Source organism: Rhipicephalus microplus, chromosome X (genome assembly GCF_043290135.1).
Source record: "Rhipicephalus microplus isolate Deutch F79 chromosome X, USDA_Rmic, whole genome shotgun sequence".
In the NCBI taxonomy this organism is placed as follows: Eukaryota; Metazoa; Arthropoda; class Arachnida; order Ixodida; family Ixodidae; genus Rhipicephalus; species Rhipicephalus microplus.
The window spans coordinates 376,543,687-376,566,191 of record NC_134710.1 but is presented as its reverse complement, the minus strand read 5'-3'; the positions used below and the strand labels follow the sequence as shown (position 1 = coordinate 376,566,191).

General features: G+C 43.7%; 1 long non-coding RNA gene across 1 annotated transcript; it reads left to right on the top strand.

Moving 5' to 3' along the window:
- The first annotated feature begins 9,599 nt into the window (after nt 1–9,599).
- LOC142777313 (uncharacterized) lies at nt 9,600–13,552 on the top strand. The gene is made up of 2 exons (XR_012888029.1): nt 9,600–10,284; nt 12,080–13,552. It is a non-coding gene; the product is annotated as an uncharacterized LOC142777313 (long non-coding RNA).
- Nucleotides 13,553–22,505: the final 8,953 nt, after the last annotated feature.

Below are 22,505 nucleotides of genomic sequence, written 5' to 3'. Positions count from 1 at the left end.
CGACTGAAGGTTGAAGAGACCAGCAGAGCAAGAACGGTAGGTGTGTGAAGTCCGAGGTTATTCAGCATATAAAATTCAAAATACAATATCATAGACGCCTACTTTAATCTGGGCCCCACCGTGGTGATCTAGTGGATAAGGTTTTCGGCTGCTGAGCCGCCGGTCACGAGATCGAATCCCAGCGGCGGCGGCGGCGGCTTTTTCAATTCAGTAGAAAATGCTGTAGGCCCGTGTGCTCAGATGTGGGTGCACGTTAATGAGCCCTATAGGTGGTCAAAAGTTTCGGAGCCCTCCACTATGGCGTCTCTCATAATCATATGGTGTTTTTGTGACGTTAAACACCACGTATGAATCAATACTTTAAACTAGGCTTTTGCGGGGTCACCTCCCCTTATTTCTCTTCCTTTTTATGACGTAGGATACTCCCCCCTTCCAATGAAATGAACTTATAGCTGTTACATACAGGAAGCTTGCGTGCCTTATTTGACTTTACTTTGAACGTAATGGTGATGCCGTTGAGATGTTAACAATGTGGTTCTTCAAGGGTGAATCGCACGTGCTAAACGAGGCTGCTTGCAAACGCCTGTGTAATGTTTTGTAGTTCTGGGAATACTTATTGTTGCGATGGCGTCCATATAATGCTCTTACATTCTTCGAACTTCCGCTTCTTCGAATAGTACACTCTCCTTTGTACAACAACGCTTGGAGCATTACCGGCAGGTTTCCTCCAGGCTATGGCGTTCGACATGTTTTTCGCCTGGCGCTTTAGGTTTGAAGTTGAAAAAGTCGGAGAAGTCCGCCTCGTTGGAACAGTGGCTATGGTTCTCGGCTGCTTACCCAAAAATCGCTGGTTCTACCTCGGCCCCAGCGGTTGCATTTCGATGGAGGCAAAATAGAAGAGGCCCGCGTACTGTGCTTTGTCAGTGCACGTTAAAGAAGTTTGAAGTTTGAAGTTTATTTCACCGACGTATTACACCATACAATGTGTGGTGCGGAATGCGGGAAAAAAGCTGCGATAAAAAACGCAGCTTGACTAGCCCCCCATCCCATCAATGCAAGGCAGAAAAAGTGACAGCATTCATAAAGTCCTCGAAGCGACTAAACGGACACAAATACATAGTTTAAAGTGGCACCAATCAGAAATGTTGCATACATAAAGTTTTTAGAAATGTTGATAGGATCGCACTCTTCGAGGAAATACAAAAAATAGAAATAAGCGGAACATAAAAAACAAATATCTGTTTTATGTTTATAGAACACTAGACAATCGAAATTTCCGGAGCCCTCCACTGTGTTTATCCGAATCATATGATTGTTTAGGACGTCAAATCTCAGATTTTATTATTATAAAATATAAAAGCTTGTAAATCACGCCTTCAGTGAAAAAACATGCTAAACAACGAAAGAAACCTAATAATAAACCCTATTTCTATACAATGCCGCCATTATATTTATGTTATATTTATCCGATCACAGACCTCCGGCATGCGTCATCATTTTCCGCTGTAGGTAATTTCTGGCGAGAACCATTTCGTAATAGTGTGGTCTATCCCTATCGGTGCTTTAAGAGAAGTGCTGGAGAGCCCCGTAGGAGAAGATTGAAGTTTAGGCATGCCCCGGACAGTGAGCGCCAATTTCTGTCCAAAGGAACGTGCGCGCTCGTATATAGCGGTTTGCTGGGCACCTTAAAATCTGGTTGAACGAAATGAGGTCTATGTGGATATTCGCAATTGTTGTTGTTTGCGAGTTTTCTACTAAGAAAGTTTATATGAACGGTAAAGAATGGTTTTTCCTGTTATTTCTATTCTTTATTTTTTTTCTTTTGAGAATTTTAAATCCAGCGAGGCGCGGTAACTACTCTAGTTTTGTTCCTAGCGCTTGCCTCCGCTCAGCCTACATCTTGCTCAGTGATGCCCCTAATAGAATCGCACTCGCTTATCTCACTCGGTTGGCGTGTCAAGTATCAATACGGGAAAGTTAAAGCATTTGAGTTGGCGTGCAGCTAACGGACGCCGCAGTAAACTACGTCGAGAAAGTGACTCAGGCATTAGAAAAAGATGGCGGGATTTATTTGATACGTGGGGTTCAACGTCCCAAAACCACCATATAATTATGAGAGACGCCATAGTGGAGGACTCCGGAAATTTTGACCACCTCGGAAATGCAGCCGCCACCGCTGGGATTTGATCCCGCGACCTGCGGATCAGCAGCCGAGTACCACTACACCACCGTGGCGGGGCATGTCACTACACCACTGCGGCGGGGCATGTCTGATTTGGGGCATCACATGTTTTGCTTAGCTAAAATTGTATAAACATTCGGTAATAATACGACTGTAAGTATGAAAAGGCTTCTAAATACAAAATAGTATGTATATTGATTTAACAATATGACGCCCAATAGAATGTTTGGCTATGTGTTTGGCTATACTTATAGAACACGGTGTTGTGGTGAGCCGTGAAGGTGGGATTTCCGCGCAACAGCTAACAAGAAATAAAGCCCGACATTATATTCTACTGCCTCCTCAAGTCACCAATCTTTTTTTTGTATTGCGCTCAGTACGCCACATATTTGCAACCGCGGGCGTACAGTGAATAAAGATACGCCTGATATCAGAAGTTCTATGCATTTTAGGTTAAATTGCCGGTTTCCGGCACAAAGGTAACGCCTCCGAACTTGCCGTGACACTTCAAAAAGCTGACCACCATTATTGTCGGCTGGTCACGATCTTAGGCGAGAGAATTACAAGCAAACTCACCACCGGCCCTTGGGGAGGCAGTGTTCTTGCTGCTATTGCCACAGTGAAGTGACACATGTAGCGCTGATGCAGGCCGAAGCCCACGCCCTTCTTGGGGGTATTGAGTCACCGCCTCTGTAGCGGTATACGCTACAGACGCGGTGACCCCCATGAGACATAAGCGTTGGCACAGCAGCGCTTCTTGATCTTTCGGCTGTTGTTTGAGTATTTCCGTTCATCTTGTATGTTTTTTTTTATTTCCCGTTGAGTTAACCACATGACCGTGAAGAAGAGTTGCATCAACACTATGCTCACAGCGGACGAAAGTTCATTTACGTGTTTCTTTCGTATGCAATTGGTAGCCCTTAAAGCAAAGTGGATAGTCGCGCGGGTCCTCGGGGATGGGGACACCTTACGTTAAGAGCACATCGCTTGGCATTGACGGCACTGGTGTTTCAAAAACCAGCATTGAGTTCAGGATTCAGCGTCTCTTTTTGACCTAATCAGCATTGCTTGAAAAAAAGAAATTCTTTGGGGCTCGGTTTGTTACAATATATTGTAGCCTAGATCCAGAAACAGCCTGTTTAATAGACAATTTCAGAGCGTGATCGTAAAAGTGAAGCAAAAAATATGGTAGCAATAAATTGTATCATACGAACTAAGGCTAGCATTTAGCTCTCTCAAATTGTAAATCCCTCAACTCTAGAGAACACTGGCGTAAGAGAATAATGCCACTCCAGGGACACCTTTCGGTCCAGACTGTGTGAAAGGTGTCCTTGGAGGACGCCTTTCCCACAGTATGTTCACGTTCAGAGCGCAGCACGTAGAAGGGTATACGAGCCGCCCGCTGATGGCTCCCGAGACAGCGACATTGCACGTGCGACAGCGGCGGTTACCGCAACCTTCAAACCAAAGTTGCTACTCGAGCATTCCCCCCTCCCGATTACGTCTTTTCATGTGTTTTCTTGTTGGTTAAAGACGGGTGAGGTGTTTACTTTCTGCTTCGAGACAGGTCTCCCGAGCAGGGTTATGTTATCGCATGCAGCCTCAGCGACGGAGATGCAACGGCTAGTTTGGTATTTGCTTCAGCCACATTTTCATCCCCGCTTGCACGCTATTACCCGCGGCCAAAACGTACGTTGCGCGAGTCAGAAATCATGTCGTTGTAGAAGCGATGCTACTGTGGTCAGTGTTTACAAATATTGGACTTATGAAAGCTTACGTGAGCTGGAGTGACGGCATCTAGAAGTTTCGACGTGCTACGAGCTATCGATTTATGCATCCTGCACAGGAACACGTGAAGAACACTCACTAGAGTACAGACGATAGGGAGGACTTGTCTATTTGAATGCGTGAATTACAAGGAGCAGAAAAGGTGTCGCTTGGTGTCAAATTATGATGTCACTCAATAGCGGAATGTAGTTTTGCGAATTAAGCCCAAGCTCCAGCTACACTTAAGATAGAAGTGTCCTTGCCCTTAGATTCTGCTCTGTTCGGCATGGGTGGCAGAGGCTAAGTGTCAGTTCCATTGCAGCTAGAATCAGCATTGTCCATAGACCCGACAGCGTTTGACCTGAGTGATTGAGATCGAGGCATTCTTGGACGTGATTTTGGTGGCAACGATGCTTTTGAGGCGTTTGTTTACCGTCGACGACGGGAATATTGCTGCCCTGTGCACGTAGCCACTTCTCTGTGCGAGATACAACCTCTAACCCTTTTCTTCTGTATTTCTTTCTCCATGTGAATAACGGGGCTGTCCTTCAACAAGACAAGAAGAGTCCTTTTACGATATGAGCCTTTCAGTCTCATGACCTGGCAACTGGTAGATGTGGGGGTGGGGGAACTGCGTATCGGGAACAAACTATAGCGTTTGGGCACACCCTAACCATGTCACGTAACTTCGAGCACTTCCTGCACACAAGTGGTTCTAGTAAAAAAAGGGTGTAATGCTCGTCGGAAGTCGCCCACTTTTACATTTTAACGAAGTGATTAACCTTCAAATATAACCTTTACGCGTTTTTTCTATCCGAGACAGTATACATCCTTGTTAACATACTGCCTCTTAATGGAAGCTTGACGAGAACTGTTGAATAGGCGTTGGTAAGCTTCGTGAACATCAGAATTTGTGCCAGTGTTCAATTCTTTGGCCAGCGGTATATGAGAGCGGACTTCCATTGAATTAAGACTCATTAGGTTTAATTAAGATGCTGCGTCATTCACGGCAATTGCTAGGGCGTTCTCGCGGGTATTCCCTCTGTCGTCCTTCTTTAGAACTATAGCGCCTCTAGCTCTCAGACGCGGCCAGCTGGTGTAAGCATCTCATGTTACACTGGCGACAACAGGCGCCAAGAGGAAGGTTGATGCCTCGCTATTTCGCGAAGACATGGAACACTCACTCGAATGGGATCATGCTCTCCCAAACCATTATTTTGACTTGCGGCTACTCACCTGCTCGAAAGCGTCATCACCGGATTCTTCACTGCTAACCATAGTGCGCGTCGCCATCACTGTGAATGTCGCTCTCGGTGCAGCTGATTTTTCTGGAAACAACACCCTCGGGCCTCGTGGTGTCCGGAGGCCACACATGCGATTCTACCTCCATCACCCCTTCGCAGAAAATTACACTTGACGAGCAAAAGCAGCACAATTTATAAAAAATGGCCGTGCTCACGCACCGGGCGTTATAGTTGTGGCTCACCTTCAACTGTGACTTACATCCACTCTGGGGGATATGTCCAGAATTGAGAGGTTTTGCCATTGTTGCACTTGGTCTTCTTCTGCATTCAGTCGGCCAAGCTTATCAATTTCATGCTGACATGATACGTGTACTAGCCTAGATGGACTTTCTGCAAGCTGCCCAGGACTTCATTACATTACATTGCGCCGCACCGTATGACAAGGAAATCTTCATGTTGACCCTTAGCCGATCCGTGTGCTCAGATTTGGGTGCACGTTAAAGAACCCCAGGTGGTCTAAATTTCCGGAGCCCTCCACTACGGCGTCTCTCATAATCATATAGTGGTTTTGGGACGTTAAACCCCACAAATCAATCAAATCCTTAGCCGATGTACTTCAATGTAGGAGACATTGAGAAAAGCAATTTGTTTTTTTTAAGGCACGAATGATAAGTTATACTGCATTGTAGTCGAACGAAATACTAGTGTATACACGCGTACATTTCCTTTGGCGTTAATCACCGTCGGCCCACGCAGCGTTAATGCGCCCCCCCTCCCGCTTGCTGTATTTAATTCCGACTCCATTAACGCCGTTCGCTCGCATGCATCAGTCAGCGGTGCTACACGAGCAGGAGTGACCCGCTCGGAAGACACCGTTCGCTCTACCTTGGAAAACACCAGACGATGTACTCGGCAGCATGCTATTGAACCGAACGCCGTTGGCTCGGGCGCATTAGTTCTCGCTGCTGTTTTCCGTTGGTGGCACGATGGTACTCATCGTGACCCGTTGATTGAGTCCGGCGCGCCTCTCTCTATAACGGGAATAACTGTCGCGCCAACATTCCTCGCGATCGTCGGCAGCCACTCTGTCTGAGTGCACGGAGTGGCATGGCCCGGCCAGTAGTGAGCAGAGCAAGCGGGAAAGAGGTCGATCGCTTTTGCGCGTCTATGTTAGCCCGGCGCACCAACTAAAGCTTGCGCCAGCTTGCGCACGCCGGGAATCAATGAGCCGCGCGTTGTCCGGCCGCTGGACAGCCTGCTTTCCACGCCTGCTAGAACGAGGGCGGCCGCAGAGCGTGGGTCAGACACCCTGGGCATATCGCGACATGTTGTAACTTCATCTGGCGAACGTGACGAGTGTTGCTGCTTCCTGACCCCCTTCCTCTCTGTCTCTCGTCTTGTCTTTCCAAGCATTGCGAAGATATTGCAGTAGCTTTCTGTCAACGCGGACTATCTTCCTACAATGCATTTTTCCCCACCATTCACTCTATGTGTCTCCGTTATTGTTTTGCACGTGGAATAACTCCGCGGCTAACTCTGCGACAGTCCGCGACTAACCTTACTGTCTGATTACTCACGCGAAGTGTTGAATTTCAGCACCGACATCAATAAGGGGTAGAAAAAAAGAACTGTTCTCATACGCATCGACAACCGCACCAGTCGAGAACAGCTTTGTTCACGTCGTATTTGTCGTATAGCCCACCAAGCAGGCGATCGTGCGTCTTTGCAAACCTCATACGCTATTGCGGAAGTTTTGCTATAGTATTTCGGATGCGATTGTTCGGTTCCCTAACCAACCCCTTTAGATGCAATACTTAGCTGAAAATAAGAGTTACTCCCAGGTTCTTTTGATGCCATTGTGCACGGCATTATTCTGTGGCTTGTAAGTATGTCGACATTCGTCCGTTGACAGGGATTGGGGCAACCATGAATACACTTCATAACGTAACACAGTGCTTCTTCATGTATATAGAGCAGTTTTTGTGAGAAAAGCTAACGATAATAAAAAAAGAAAATATGTAACGCAGACCTGAAAAACATTCAACATAAAGGCAAGATTATATTTGACACGTTGCCCCGCCGCGGTGGTCTAGTGGCTAAGGCACTCGGCTGCTGACCCGCAGGTCGCGGGTTCAAATCCCGGCTGCGGCGGCTGCATTTCCGATGGAGGCGGAAATGTTGTAGGCCCGTGTGCTCAGATTTGGGTGCACGTTAAAGAACCCCAGGTGGTCGAAATTTCCGGAGCCCTCCACTACGGCGTCTCTCATAATCATATAGTGGTTTTGGGACGTTAAACCCCACATATCAATCAATCATTTGACACGTTATGTAATGTCCTTTAAACATAGGTTTCTTTATTAGTCCACAGCATGTTGCTTTATTTTCATTTTACTTGTTTTTTTATACATATGCTGAATTTACACGCTAGGTTCTCTAGTTCAGAGTGTTCCTGTGTGTGTGGGTTTGTGTGGGCGTTTGCGTGTGCATGTGTGCGTGTGTATGTGTGTGTGCGTGCGTGCATGTGTGTCTGTGTTTTGCGATATGATAGTACTTTATATTTCCAATGAATATGCACTTTACCATAAGTAGCAATTTTGTTTCTCCATCAATCAACTTCAGTTCCATGCTGTTTATTTGCCGTTTTTTACACTGTTTATTATCGTGTCTTTGAATAATATAGTGTCGCTGCATAGTTCTTTTTTGTTTCTGCATTATAGGCAGCACTGTTGGTTGCAAACGCGCCAAAGTACACAGTCGGGGGACGAAGCTAGTCTAGCCCATTGTAAGCCTAATCTCCCAGCATCCCTCATATTCTTGATAAGAAATATAAGATCTAATATTATTATATTAATATTGGTTGAAATAAAAAAAGTTGAGGTGCACAAGAAACATCACCACCATTGCGAGTTGTTCTTACTTAGCCTTCCCGCTCTCTGGTAATTATAGTGAGCAGGTGAATATGCAATGGTTAACTACTTTGCGTTTCCACGAAGAGGTTTTTCGTAGTGGCTGATTCGAAGGGACCATCTTAAAGCGGTATTATTGATTTATTCTATTCTTATGAATAAAAAAACACAAAATCAAGCCTGAAGACTTGTTCTACTCGTTTCATTATTTATTTATTTGTTTATTTGTTTGTTTTCGTCGCACCTAAAAATTTGTGCTAGATTTGCATGGAGTGTTTATTTTTTACTTATCGTTTTTTTCTTATTGTAGTAAACTAGGCACCAAAAATAGAACTCTTTCATTTATAAGTACACATCATAAAAACAAACACGCAAGTACCTTCAGCTACTGGTTCGTAAGGAAAACAACTAAAGCACATAGCCAAATGAAACTTCAGTGCATGCGAATAAATGATGTACAAAGTCAAGGAATAAGTGGAGCGAATTGAGTAATTTTGACAAGTACAAATTTACCTTCGGATGTTACCATGAGAACTCTGGTTGAGAGCTCTTAAGGCTCTCAGGTGCATGCTCGATTCGTCGAAGAAGGTGTACGTTGTCTGCTAAATTTGAGCGGTGCTGATTCACATACCCTATTCACGGAATAAACCTACGCCTCTTGCCTTCCACCATCTATAATTTTATTGTCGCCACCTTAGAAGAAACGTGCGACAGCAAAGTAAAAAACAAGAGGTGAAACGGACTGCATGCGACAATGATGATTGTTTTTGCCACGAAGTGTCCTCGGAGCACGTTCGTTTATCGGTGGTAGATTTATTTATTTATTAGAATACCCTCAGGCACTTCCATGAAAAAAGTCAGACATGATTAACTTTTTTATATAAAACAACTTCTTCAGTAGGCGTTTCAAACAATAGTCAATGCCAATAGCAAACATTTTCAAAATAATGAAAAAGACATGCTTAAGCTTACCTTCAAACTGAGCCCAAGTTTGAAGTCTGGACTACGCCTGATCTGAAAGAAAAAGTAAAGAGAACATCATCATTCATATATGCTGCGCCCTTCACGTATCGCCATTCGTATTATGCACCCTGTGCACTGTTTGCTGACATCGGGGTATACATATTTCAGATGCCAAAGTGGTGGCCAACACTTTGGTGGGTGACACAGCATCCTGCCTGTCACGAAGTCGGGCAACGGTAAAAGATTTCTTCATGAGACAATCCACCATGGCAGGAGGATGCAACTGCTGTAAATCAATTTGGAACTACATACGAACCATTCGTCGGCTCATTTTAGTTTTCCTAGGTTGGACAAGAAAAAAAAGAACAACGTAAGCAAATAGCCGTGCACTTTTCAGGCGTACGTAGGGAGGGGAGAAAGAGATCCAGAGAAAACGACCTAAAAAGCAGAAATGTCATCCCTCTGGTTTCTTGGCTCCGAATCAGCATGGTGTCCCGAAATCAACCATTACGAATGTCAAATCTGTTGCGGCTGAGAAGACGGAAAAACAGATTTTTTGAATAAGATACCAAATAAATTACTGAAATGGTAGCAATGCTCACTGGGGATTGGTGGTCGACGAGTATGTGGGCCTCTAATACGCAACGTTCGGGTCACTGAGCGGGAGGGGTGCGCGTTGGCGGAGCGCCAAAGCGGAGACCGTGCGTGTTGCGACGTCGCGAGGGATGCCCATTCTCGGCTTCCGATGCCACAGCCGATGCCAGCGCATTAAAGAAAAATGGCGCGGAACGTATGATAGAAGGAGAGCCAGGCGGATGGGTGGAGGAAAGAGGAGAAGAGAAAAAAAAAGAAGCCGACGATGCGCAGTGTATACTGCCGGCGGCACGCCGTTCTCTTCGAGAAGTTGCGTAAAGCGTGTTTTTCCTGTACCGCAGACCCGAACTGTGCAACTACAAATGGAAGACGTTTGCCATCGGCAGTCGCGGGGCTGAAGCACGATTCCGCCCACCCGCCTCTCGAGGCAGGCGGCCGCGAAGGACAGATGACTTGCTGCTTCCACCGCCGCTGACGCTACAGCGTCGGCTTGCTTGCTGGAAACGCGTTCCGCTAAACGCTCCCGCCGATGTCCGCCTCTCCTATCTCCGCACTCCCGGTCAGCTCCGGAAACCGCGGATATGGCATCGTGGCGACAGCGGCGGTCCAGCTTTGGCCCTGACTGATGGTGGGTGATTTGAGCCTCTGTCTTACTCTCTGTCTCTTTCTCTCGCTGTCGGGCCATTGTTGCGAATGAATGTCCGAGAGCGGCGAGCTTGTTTTCGGTGCCGCGCGGCAGTGATTACGCCTGTGTTGTGGTCGCCCCGAAGCGCTTCCGAATGGAAAAGTACCCGCGCGACAACAGAGTGTTACGCAAACCGTGATTCTTCGGGTGCCCATGGTCGGTGAAAAGCGCGCGTAAGTGCGCGCGATGCGAGTCATTCCAAAGTGGTGCATGGTGCACTCTTCTTTTTAATAGCGAAGATGTTCCGCAAACCATTCTTTCTCAGTGTTTCCAGAAAACTATCGTGATCATGAACATGCAATGGCCGCAGAAATGGGGTGTATGCCAATACTCGCCACTGGTCCCCTAAAAATGAAAAAAGGCAAGGTTTAGTCCAACCAATGGCGGCGAGTTAAAAGACCTGAGTACGTACGACCAGAAAATACTGTAAGGAACGCGAAGTCCAACGGCGGCCGCAAGAAAATCCCGACGCGATGGAAAGACTACGACAATCAAGTTGCACCCGTGGATCTATGAGAGGTGCGAACGTTTAGTTCCATCACGACTGTCCTCTCGAGTTTAGACAATCCTGTCGCGTTTGTGATTGTTTATGGTTTAGCTCGAAACCCTTGTCGCTGAGCTTCAAACTGAAAACAACAAAGCGTCACCCAGATGAAGCCTGAAGAACCTTGTAACAATCAGATAATTTATTTTATTTATTTCTTTATTTATTCATTTATTCATTCATTCATTCATTCAAGTGTCTTCACAATCATGCAGTTTCACTGTTTCAAGCTTTGGTTAACTTAATACAGACTTCTTATTTCTTTTTCTGAATGTTCTCGCACTTTTTTGACCAAACTTTGTTAAATAGACTAATGGAATAAACGATCATCTTCACCAATCGGCTCAAGTCAGTGCAATAAAAAGCACAAATAAGCTTCAAAAATTCATTTCTTGAGGCTTAAATGCCGCTTTGTTTTGTTCGATTTAGCGCAGCCACAAATTCCTCTTACGTCATTCCAGGTGGGTATGCGTATTCGACTGCAGCATTATATACATCCCAGTTGTGCAGCGAACCATCTTTCGGTCTGTTCAGCGTAGGACAGCCCAATTAGATGTAGGTGGGCACGTGGTCATTCCCATGACTTTCGGCGTCAGCAAACCAGATCTCTGTAGACATGAGGCACGTGGAGGTCATAGTGACATCCAGGGCACTGCATCGGTCATTCTTGAAAAAGGTTGGCTGCTCATCCTTAGGAGCCACCAGGTTCTTCCGCTGTACGATGCAAAAAGGTGTCTACTACGGACTGAGATCCTCCTGCCACATCAGGCTAAGTGGTGTGCATTGTAGGTTAGTATGTGAGGTCCAGTTGTTCCAATTACTGTCTCCTGCAGCCTGGTCACATCAAATGCAGCTCGAGGTAGTATGTAGGCCACAATCACCGTAAAGACCAAAGTGCCCAACACCATTGTCACTGCAGCATATTCATTAGACGCGTCAGCTGATATGGTGTGACCATTAAATTTAAATCATTGCGAACAGCTAAGGTAACAATACCGATATTTCTTCCTGTCGATGAAACTGCGATGATGTATCGAGAAAGGCGTATGCCAGTGCGCACTCGCGACTCGGAGATGGTGATCATCAGAAAGCGGTGCTTCTTTAGAAACTGTCTGAAGTCAGAAAGACGACAGTGGAGACTGCGGACAGTCCGTTGAAACATGGTTGTCCTTTTCCTAACGTTCTTTATACTAGGTGGCTGGGCCGTTAACGCCATTGTGCCAGAACAGGAGACAGGAAATCGAGCAGTGTCATACAGACTTTGCCACCGGGGAAGACATTGGAGCGAGGAAGATGCATACAGCGTCCGACAAGTGCAGATAGCAATGTGTATATGTTTGCAGGGTCTCGTCGAGCACCGTCCTCGCGTGAATGCATTATTATTGTCCACGCACAAAACTGTTTTCTAACAGCTCTTTATCAACTCATTCTTACATGCACAAACAAGTGGTGTTGGAACAGCGAAGCTGTAAAAATGTCAAAACACACTTGTGCATGTCTGTAAGACCAAAAACACACTTTTCAAATCCCAAAGCTTCCAACACATGTCATATAAATACTGCATTTTTAGAGCATTTAAAAAAGTGGTTTTGCTCTGGGTAAGCAATGACTACAATGAGTGAATATGTGTTGAGGGTGAAATATTTTATGTGCGGAATCGCAGCAACGATGAGGACATGCAGTCACACAGCTTAGGCGGGAAAGTAGAAAGCGAAGTGCCTGAATGTCATATTAAAGAAAAAAGAAGACATTTATTTACTAAGAATTCTAACTTCTTCTTTATTTGTCGTTGTCACAGAGCAAGACATGAATGGGAGTGTTACAAAACAAACAGATTTTAAGCATTCAGTAATAATTATGAACAAGGCACAATGAAAGTTTCTTTCATACTATGTCAACTGCTGGGTCATAAAAAAACAAATACAAGAGCAAAATGAAAACACAACTTGTTTATACAATCTTTGCACAAGTTTGGCGAAAAATGCTTTTATCTATAGTATTTACAACATCAGTGGGAAAGTGAATGGGCAAGAAAGAAGACACTGGCGAAACTGCTATGTGTTAAATACATAGGAGGACATGAATATCATAGGCAGCCATTGCCTTATCGGTAATTTTGCATGCATTGTATACAATGGTGGTTCCCACTGCTGTTGACTGTCTATGTCATGATTTCATGAACAGAGACAATATAGCAGCATTGAAAAACTGGCACGTCCCACTCAGGTACAGCTTTTTTTGACGGAGCTTAAAAGGTTCAAAACAAGAACTTGTTCTTACAAAACAGAACAACTTGCCAATATCTGTGTAGCAAAACATGTTGCACATCAAAAAGAAGCTTATCAGTTTGAAAGCAACTAAACTACATGATTACTACCTGACACGCATTCAGTGAAAAGCGGCTCATTAAATGTTGCCGATTGATTACATAAAAAAATGCGCCTTTGTAGTTAAGGTAGCTGACAGCTGGTCAGAAAACGCCAACCGCGATCAGTGGAGCAACTGCTCAGTGTAACTCGCGCAAAAAAGTGACCTCCCAACCACAACCAAGCGAGAAATATTGATCACGAAACGAATACACAAGGCATGCAACTATTTTCTGTTCAGTTCATTACGAAGTTGTTGTCCTTTTGTCTATTGGATGATTAAACTGCCTTGACACAATTATGCTTGTTCATTCAGTCCAGATTTTATTATTTGTATCTAGAGGTGAGCTCAAGTTATCTTTAAATTGTTACGCACTGCTCTGCGTAACTGTCTAGTATTTTTTATGTATTTCTTTTGTTGTGTGAGCCACTAATTTTAGATTTTCAACTTTTTTGGATTTCCAGTGAATGGAGCTTCCAAGTTGATACTTTGTAGCGAGTGGTTATGCGCATCTTTGAAAAAGTGGCAAAGTACTGCCACTTGTTTGTGGAAGTCGTTAGGAAGGAAGTTTATTTTTCGAAGGTATTCAGAACGAGTATTATGACCGAGTACCCTATTTCTCACAAAAAGATAACATCATAAATGTCAAATAAGGATACACATACAATCATACTTGTGGGCACAGGAACAGCAGCAACCACAGGAAATGCAATCTTTTAGAGTAGAATGACAAATGGACACCAACCTGCATCACCATCAGAGAAGCAATTAACAGCCATACCACCACAACAGTTCACATGCCCAGTGGAGTTCACAAATGCAAACTGAGCAGTATGCTACAGTTGCCAGTTTTTGCTCGAGACTTTGCCAAAGTGGTTCGACTTGAGTGAACAAGCTCGCCAGGTCCGGGTACGTCTAAAAGGGACACACTGTCGACGATGTTAGCAAACAGCAATTGCAGGGTGATGGCTGTGACGACTGTGGAACAGGCGATGATGTGAGGCAATCGTTTGGCAATGAGGGCCTGCATTATGAAGAGGAAGTGATTAGACCCATACTAGTAGCTTATCGAGCAAACAAAATAATTACATGTGAACACTTCTCTAAAAAATGCAGTGAATAGGCTCACAAAATCTGTCTGCAACATCCTATGAAAGCTGTGCCAGGGCTGACAGAAAGCTATTTAATGATCCAGCAGTGAAAAAACAGAGCAGTGAGGAAACTTAAATAGTGCAGAGATGAAATTTGAGATGCTTTATTGAGCTGAATGATTGGCTCCTTACTTATTGTTGATGGCAAAGAATCAATATTTTGAGCTTATTTACAGTCTTATTTCAGTTTTTCAGCTCAAACATATTCAGTCTACCTAGTTATTTTCAGGGTGGCAATGTTTGTTGAGTAAATTATTATAAATGATGCACAACAAAATTGTTGGTAGTTTAAAATTGCCATATAATATGGTGCTTACCAAACAGAAGGCACTCACAGCATAGTATTCTTTTCTATCACTCCTCATCAGCTGCATCGGTGGCAAAGTAAGATGAAATTCCGCTGCTCATTTTCTTCTTCCGGCACGTGCATATGTACCTGAAACAAAATAAAAAAAATCATCCAAAACATCAAAATAAAATTTTCACCGTATTTTTTGGTACACCACAGTATGCAGCAGTGTTATAACCAAAGAGCAGATGTAAAAATGTTCCAAAAGATAGGCCACTTCATAATTAGAAATATAGACTCATACTTAACACAGAAAAATACAGCAAAAACTACCTAGACGTTTCGCAAAATTTGCAGCTGGCGTCCTCAGTATGCCCTGGCACCAAATGAGCGGAGGTTACACACCTTGCTGCTTGTGTCGTATGTCGCTTATTATGCAGCCGCGGTTGTTATGGCGCAACGACTTGTCACATTATTGAATCACGACTTGAGAAGATTTTTTCTGCCCCACTTATGTTCCCGAGCTAGCGTTGTCTCGTTACTGAAGTCGAAGGCATGTCCAGTTGTCGAGCAGTGTTCGATGAGTTTTGCCGTATAATGCGTGGCATGGGTGGCTTTTGCAATGTCTCCTTTGTACTTTTAAGCCCTGTTCGTCACTTTCTGCATATTTCCCTCGTGCATAAAGTGGCGCATACATCACTGATTAGCACTTGCAGTCATATAGATGGAAAACGTGGTTGGTGAGTTGTAACGAAGTCATTATCTGAGCCGGTTTATCAACAACACCAAGAAACACTTGCAAATTGGAACAAGGAGTGTACCACGAGAAAGCACAAAACCGATTGTTTCTGTACCTTACGTTGACGGTTTTCCAGACTCTGTTCGAATAGCACTTCGTCCACTGGGAATTAAAACAATTTTAAAGCCTCATTGTACCTTGGTAAACGTGCTTTCTAAGCCCAAAGACATCACTGCTGCGAATGATCAAAACAGGGTCGTTTACAAGTTCTTGTGAAGTGGCTGCAACACCCCTTATATTGGCAAAACTAACAGGAAGTGGTCAATGAGTTTTAATGAACACAAAGGGGACATCACAAGAACCACGCATTCTCAGACAAACCTCATCCAACACTGCTTGAAAATGGGTCATGCCTTCGACTTTCATAATTCGATGACGCTGGCTCGGGAACAAAAGAGAGGGAAGAGAAAGCTTTTCGAGTCATGGTTAGACCGTCGTGACCAGCCAGCGTGCAACAACAATCGCGGCCTCCATCCGGATAAGTAGACACATACGAGACAATCAGTGAATTCGGTCACCTCCCCACACTTGGTGCCAGTGCACACTGAGGATGCCACTCACATAGGAGGAGAAATGTCTGTGTAGATTCATTATATTTTGTTGTGTGACGTCGGAGTACATAATGTAATCACTAAGGAGCAGAGTTTTATTTCCATGGTAATTTGGCATATGTTCAAATATTTTCAGAGAAAAAATTGTTTATGCAAACAAAAAAACAAATATTTAGAGACTTTCTTTCTGTCTTTGTGTACATAATTCTCTCCTGAGGAAAAATCAACAATGCTACTCAGCATTCATGGCATGCGTTGACTACCGTTAATCTACCATCCCATAATTAGGCTAATGCCAGGGAACCGTTTTCTTGTAAATTGTTATCTATGCGTCTCTTCCATTTGGCTACACCACCTGTGGTAATTCAAGAAGTGCAACAGTTGAATACCAAATTTTCGGTTAGTAGTTGGCTGAACGAGTGCTGCTCACTCTGTCAGATTGCTCCTTCTAAATTTAAAGCATAACAACAAACTTGACCCGATTTCATGCATTTGCCTAAAGTGAAATTTCCCAATTTTTTTAGAATTGGACAAGCTTAGTTTTTAGCTGTACACTTTCTCGTATAACATTAAAAATTTATGTACTTCCTCATCCTTAGGACGCTGTATCAGTGGTTTTGCAAAGGCATTCCCTTGAATATCATGTTACGCTTCAATTCACAACAAAACATGGCTAACTCACGTACAATGTCTAGCCTTCATTATACTGGTATAACTTATGTTAGCAACATTTTGCCTTGTGCAAAGCAACAGAATAGCTGCTTTTTACGACATTTTGTTTACAACATACCGTGTCTCTGACACTCAAATTACTCTAATAAGCATCACTCCATAATGCCTCTGTCGGAGCTTGAAGCACACTGAACAAAAACAAGAAAAAAAGACGAAAGCATGAAAATTCCACTTGAGAGCAGCTTTTTTTTTCGATGAACCATTTAATTTCAGTGTTTCTGAAGATCTGCCTGTTTTTTTTTTTTGAAACATTGCTAGCAGGCCGCAGCTGCACAACAATCTTTGTGAGGCAGCACCTTGATGGGCATGATGTCAGACGTCCCTGCGGCACATGTAAGCTTCCTGTCCTGCTACTTCCCTTTCTCCACCTTTGCTTTACATCGTGCACTCTTCCTTCATCAGAAGTGCTAAGATGTCCCCCTTTTCGGGGCTTTATTTTGCAGCCGGTAGCATTATTGACTGCCGGTGCTATTCATATTCCTTCTAGGAACCTACAATGGGATTGTAGTGAGTTCAGAGACACGAGCGATAGCTGGCAAGGTTTGCAAACCCGTTTAAAGGGATGTTAAATGTCACCTCCTCCACTTGATCATGTGGTCAGTAGATGTGGCAGTTTGTAAAAAACACTAGAGCAGATCACACGTGCTCCGGCGTTACGTTTAACAGTAGACCCTCTGCACATATACTGCGGGTGTTGCGCATGGTCCGCTTGATACTTACGCCGCTATATACAGAAGCTACCCGGAAAACTATCTTTCACTACTTCCTGGCTGTAATTGCACAAAGCCCCTTTTACATGCCTTGAAGTGAGCGAAAAAATAGTGATTTTATGGGCATGAACGGCGGAAGAAATTTGCCAGCAAAAACATTACGAGCCTCATGCATCGCTAAACATATATATCTTTTGCCACTTTCTTTTTCTTTCTCACAGAGCTACTTGAAACCTTCAAGAGCATGAATGGGGATTGGGGTGACATCGATCATGATGTGTTGCAAGTGTCGTGAGCCAACAGAGGGAAAGATGAGGTCAAGCAGCGCAACATTCACACTTAGAAGGCGGTCTCACACTTACATAAAAGAATACAATGCTCAGATTTACAGAAACATATGAGAGTAAATTATTTCAGTTATAAAACGAGTTCCGCTCGCACCACAATTAATTTGTAAGACAGATGCAAATTGCACCCACTGAACTTTGAACAACGAATCTAATGATATTATATTCACACAGATTTCTAATCGAAAAAGTGGGTATTTAATATAACAAGCCTTATGCAGTATTCAATTAAGTGTTAAAAGGTAATAATCTTGGCGTGCTCCTGCAAAATAAACAGCACAGTACACATGTTAGGGAAGATTTAGAGGCCTTATCAAGCGTGAAAAGTGCCTGTCACTGTCTACACAATTGCTATATAAAATCATTGGTTGACCCCATAGATCAACAAAATTTTCGAAATCATGACATCATCAAGTAACATCGCCACTTGGTCTAAATCGGTCAGATCCCCGAGAAACTGACAAACCGCATGAGGTGCAGAAAGCTTTTGGCGAGGGATACAGTCGACCGAAAAGCAGAAAAGGACAGCTGCTTCGGCGTTCAAATCCTCTAAGACAAATGCATATGGGCTCTTGGGAGTCTTTTTGGGACAGAAATGCCACACCGCACCTGCGCACTTACTGGGCTTTCACGAATGCGATGGCCGACCTGTCAGAATCTGATGAGTTTGTGCACATGGTAAAGCAAATATTTTCATTCCAGTTTTAGAACAGCAGCACAGTGGTGTGGTATACGAAGGGATCACACGAAACGATTGCTTCATTAGTACTCACCTATGTGAGTACTCATAGCACTAGCATGTGATATGGTTATCGCGAAAACTCACGCACAGTCGTTTTTCAAGGTTCCAAATCTTTTGTTTCAAACTTCAAATTGCCTCCCCCCTCCCACCTTCTTTGTGCTTTTACCATCTTGAGTGTATGGACTGCACGCTAGCTGATTGGGGCCCTTGGCTTAGCGAGTGGAAGCTTCAAAACAAGTCCGGGTATTGCATTTGTCATTTGGGAGGTGCAGGGGAATAGGCAGCTCACACATTTGTGGCTGCACCCAGTGAGTACTCGAAGAAGTTCATTGGAAAAATACGCTTGATTGCGTCTACATTTTCTGCGAACGTCTCATTTTCTAGTTGTCTATGGTGGCCGATGCTGAGAGTAAATGCATTATGTCCCGCTATGGTCAGTAAAGGCCGGGTGCCTAAAAAGTAAGATATAACATGACCTACATGAGCGAACAGATTACTTGTCAAAGCTAAGCTTTGCTAGAGGTAAATGGTGGCCATCCTGTCTATTTCGTGCAGTTGAAGCTTTATTCCTGCTACCTCTCTGTAGATCACAGTCACTGACCACTACAACAAGCAAATGGCATCACAGGAATGATCTTCGAGGACACAACGATCATTCGCAATACACGTACTACCATATTTTGAGAGTAAGGATTACGCTAGCAATCACATTTTTTATCAAGAACTTGGAATACTGCAAATATTGTTTCCAAACTTCAGAAGGCGTCAAGACACTTGACGTTTGTTTTGCTGCGTGCAGCTGAAAACGCTATGGAGCTCACGCAGCCATCCGCACTTTTTGCTGCAGTAAGGTTAATATGGCTCATTAACTAACATTTTATAATATATTTACTGTGCACATGCCAGTTTGTTTTCCACCAACTTGCCCGCAAACTATCCACAAACTTGTCAGTGGGCCATTTTCAAGTTTGAAAAGCGCCTCTATGAAGGTCACCGAAATCGAAACGGGGAGTCCGTAGCCTCTGAAGTTATCCGCCACGCACTCGTAAAAAAATCTCGGGGGCTTAGTATTTTTCAGAAATGATTTGCAGACGATTCAAGCTACCTCTCAGTTAGCAATTGTCGCCACTCTGTGCAACGTTTATAGAGGAGGCTTGGCCTTGTGACCTCTCTCCTCTCGCAAGAAAAAAACGCGACGCACGTCATGTCGCCACCCCTTCACATGATCAGACTAGTCTCTCAAAAAAGGTCCAATTTTATACTACCCTTAAACCCGTGTCACGTGGAACACACACTGCCAAACATTCCTCACCTCCCCGCGAAGGAAACATCACCAGGTAAGGTCCTACGAGTCTCAAAAATAGAAGGCAAGGTCAAGTTCTCTGTTTACTTCAGAAACGCTTCTGCAGTCCCCTGGCTACAAAGGCGAGCAGCCAAGCAGGTCCTGGAATCCTCAGCACAATTGCCAAACCACTTGGTCAGGAATGTGGCACGCTTTGTTCTCTTCTTTCTTTCTGTCACTTTGTCTCTTTCTTTTTTTTTCAGCAGCCTCTTGGGGTCACATTGTGTGTGGGAGACGTAGCGACTAAATTTACCCACTGGGCTAGAAGACGCTGAAGTCTGGAATCTGGAGAAATAACCCATTCGTGTTTCGGCGGCATATTCTTGTTTAGTGGCATCAGTTTTGACAAACGTCCGAACTGACACGAGACAACTTCATGGTTCTTTTCACAGATGACTCCACCACTAAAAAATGTTAGCAATATTTATTATTTGTTGAAAATCTTTCAATTCAAGCGCTGCTACGCAAAGTTAGTGAGCACTGGTAAGTACAAAACTTGACATAGTCCTGCTAATGTGTGATAATCGTGAATTGGCAATAAAAAAAGTGAATTTGCACAAACCTGGCAAGCAGGAAAATGAGCTACATTCACTCTGCCTTACATTTTTAATTAACTTATGACAATTTTTTCTGCATAAAAAGGCTGCTGCTTCAATATTGAAAATTTCAGATTTTCATCTGGGAGAGTTTTTCTACCTCGTCGGTAACGCCTGAAAAAGTGGATCCATAAATTTGTGAATTCAAGCAGTTATTATTCATGAACTATTTGTCGAAACGCAAAACAACTTCGCATAGACATTAGGTACATTGTAGCCTAGAAACCCACTCAATATTGTTATTCTACACAAAAAATGAAAAAAACGTTATTCACTCATAAACCTACTTTGTTCTGCTCATTTAGATTGAAGCCTGCATGACATTTTGATTGCATTACTGGCTTTATTTTTTTAATAAAAACCTTGCATATTGCTTTATGAAGAGGCTTAAGAAATTTTATTTATGTTGAACAGTTTTGCCACACTTCCGGTGCAACAGAGGCTTGTACAGCAAAAGCACTGGTCTTTTCTTGCACTGTTTTGAGTGCTATGCAAAACCGCTTCAGACGAGGTGTAATGTAAGATTTCTAATGTAAGCTTTCTAATGCAATACAATTCACACCAATAGCCTGAGCGTAGAACGTCAGCAAACAGTTAATAAAATGCAGAGCGGGTGCTGCTGCAGTGCACGGGACCGCCCCCTTAATAAATCATTTTGTTGGGCTAGTTGGTACATGTTTACTTAATTCTATTATGATGCATACCATCGGAGAGGAAATTGAGGAAAGAACAGAAAGGGCGTCACTAACAACTAACTTCATTCTCGGAAAATCAGCGAAATATATAAGTGTAGCAACCTTGCGCACGCACGTTGCCTCACATGCTAGTCAAAAAACACGTGATAAGATTGACAACAAAATAATTATGAAAAAAAGGCACTAAACGAAAAAAGATTCTGAAGAATGAAATTTCCCACCACGCAGAGCAACAGATGTAATACTAACATGCGTATCTCTTCTTGTTAATGTAGTATGCTTCCATACTTTTGGGTGCTAAGGTGTCATTACTCTTTCCAAGAAAGCATACACTGAAAAACCTAGCATCACACTTGCAGGAACCACAATGTGCAGGCAATTGTGCCGATGCATAAAGGACCGAATTAGGGAGCAAGAACTTCCTGTGAAAAATAAACTTTCGGCGTATTTGCCAGCACATTGTGGTTTCTGCAAATGTGAGGCTAGGTTTTCCAGTGTATTTGTCCTTAGAAAGAGTAATGATACCTCGGCACGTGAAATCATGGAAGCACTCTACATTAAAAAGAAGGAAGATACGCATATTAGTGTCACATCTGTTGCTCTGCGTGGTGGGCAATTGTTGTTTCTTAGAAGCTTTTTTCGTTTATTGACTTTTTTGTCATCATTCTTTTGTTGTCAATCTTATATCATGTTTTTGACTAGCATGTGAGGCAATGTGCGTGCGCAAGGTTGCTACACTTATTTATTTCGCTGATTTTCCGAGAATATAGTTCCCAGTGACGCCTTTTCTGTTTTGTGCTCAATTTCGTTCCTCGATGGCATGCATCTTTGCGTATTTCAGTAAGCACTGTGTTATTTTCTAATAACGAAACCCTTGCAACACCCAAGTTTTTCTGTTCACCTGTCCATCAAGTTAAAGCAAGGGTAAGCTGTATACAGAAAAAAATACGAGAAATAAAAGCATCAAATCATGCACCTGAATAAAATATCAGGATAAGTGAAACCAGGTCGCGGGATTGATTCCCGGCTGTGGCGGTTGCATTTCCGATGGACGCGGAAATGTTGTAGGCCCGCGTACTCAGATTTGGGGCACGGTAAAGAACCCCAGGTAGTCGAAATTTCCGGAGCCCTACACTACGGCGTCTCTCATAATCATATGGTGGTTTTGGGACGTTAAACCCCACAGATCAATAAATCAGAATAAGCGAAACGAAAACGTTCCAGCCTGACTGCTTGCATCTCTAAATCCCTGCAAAAGAGAATGTTCTTTCTCTCAAAGGTGCAACAATAGCATGCACA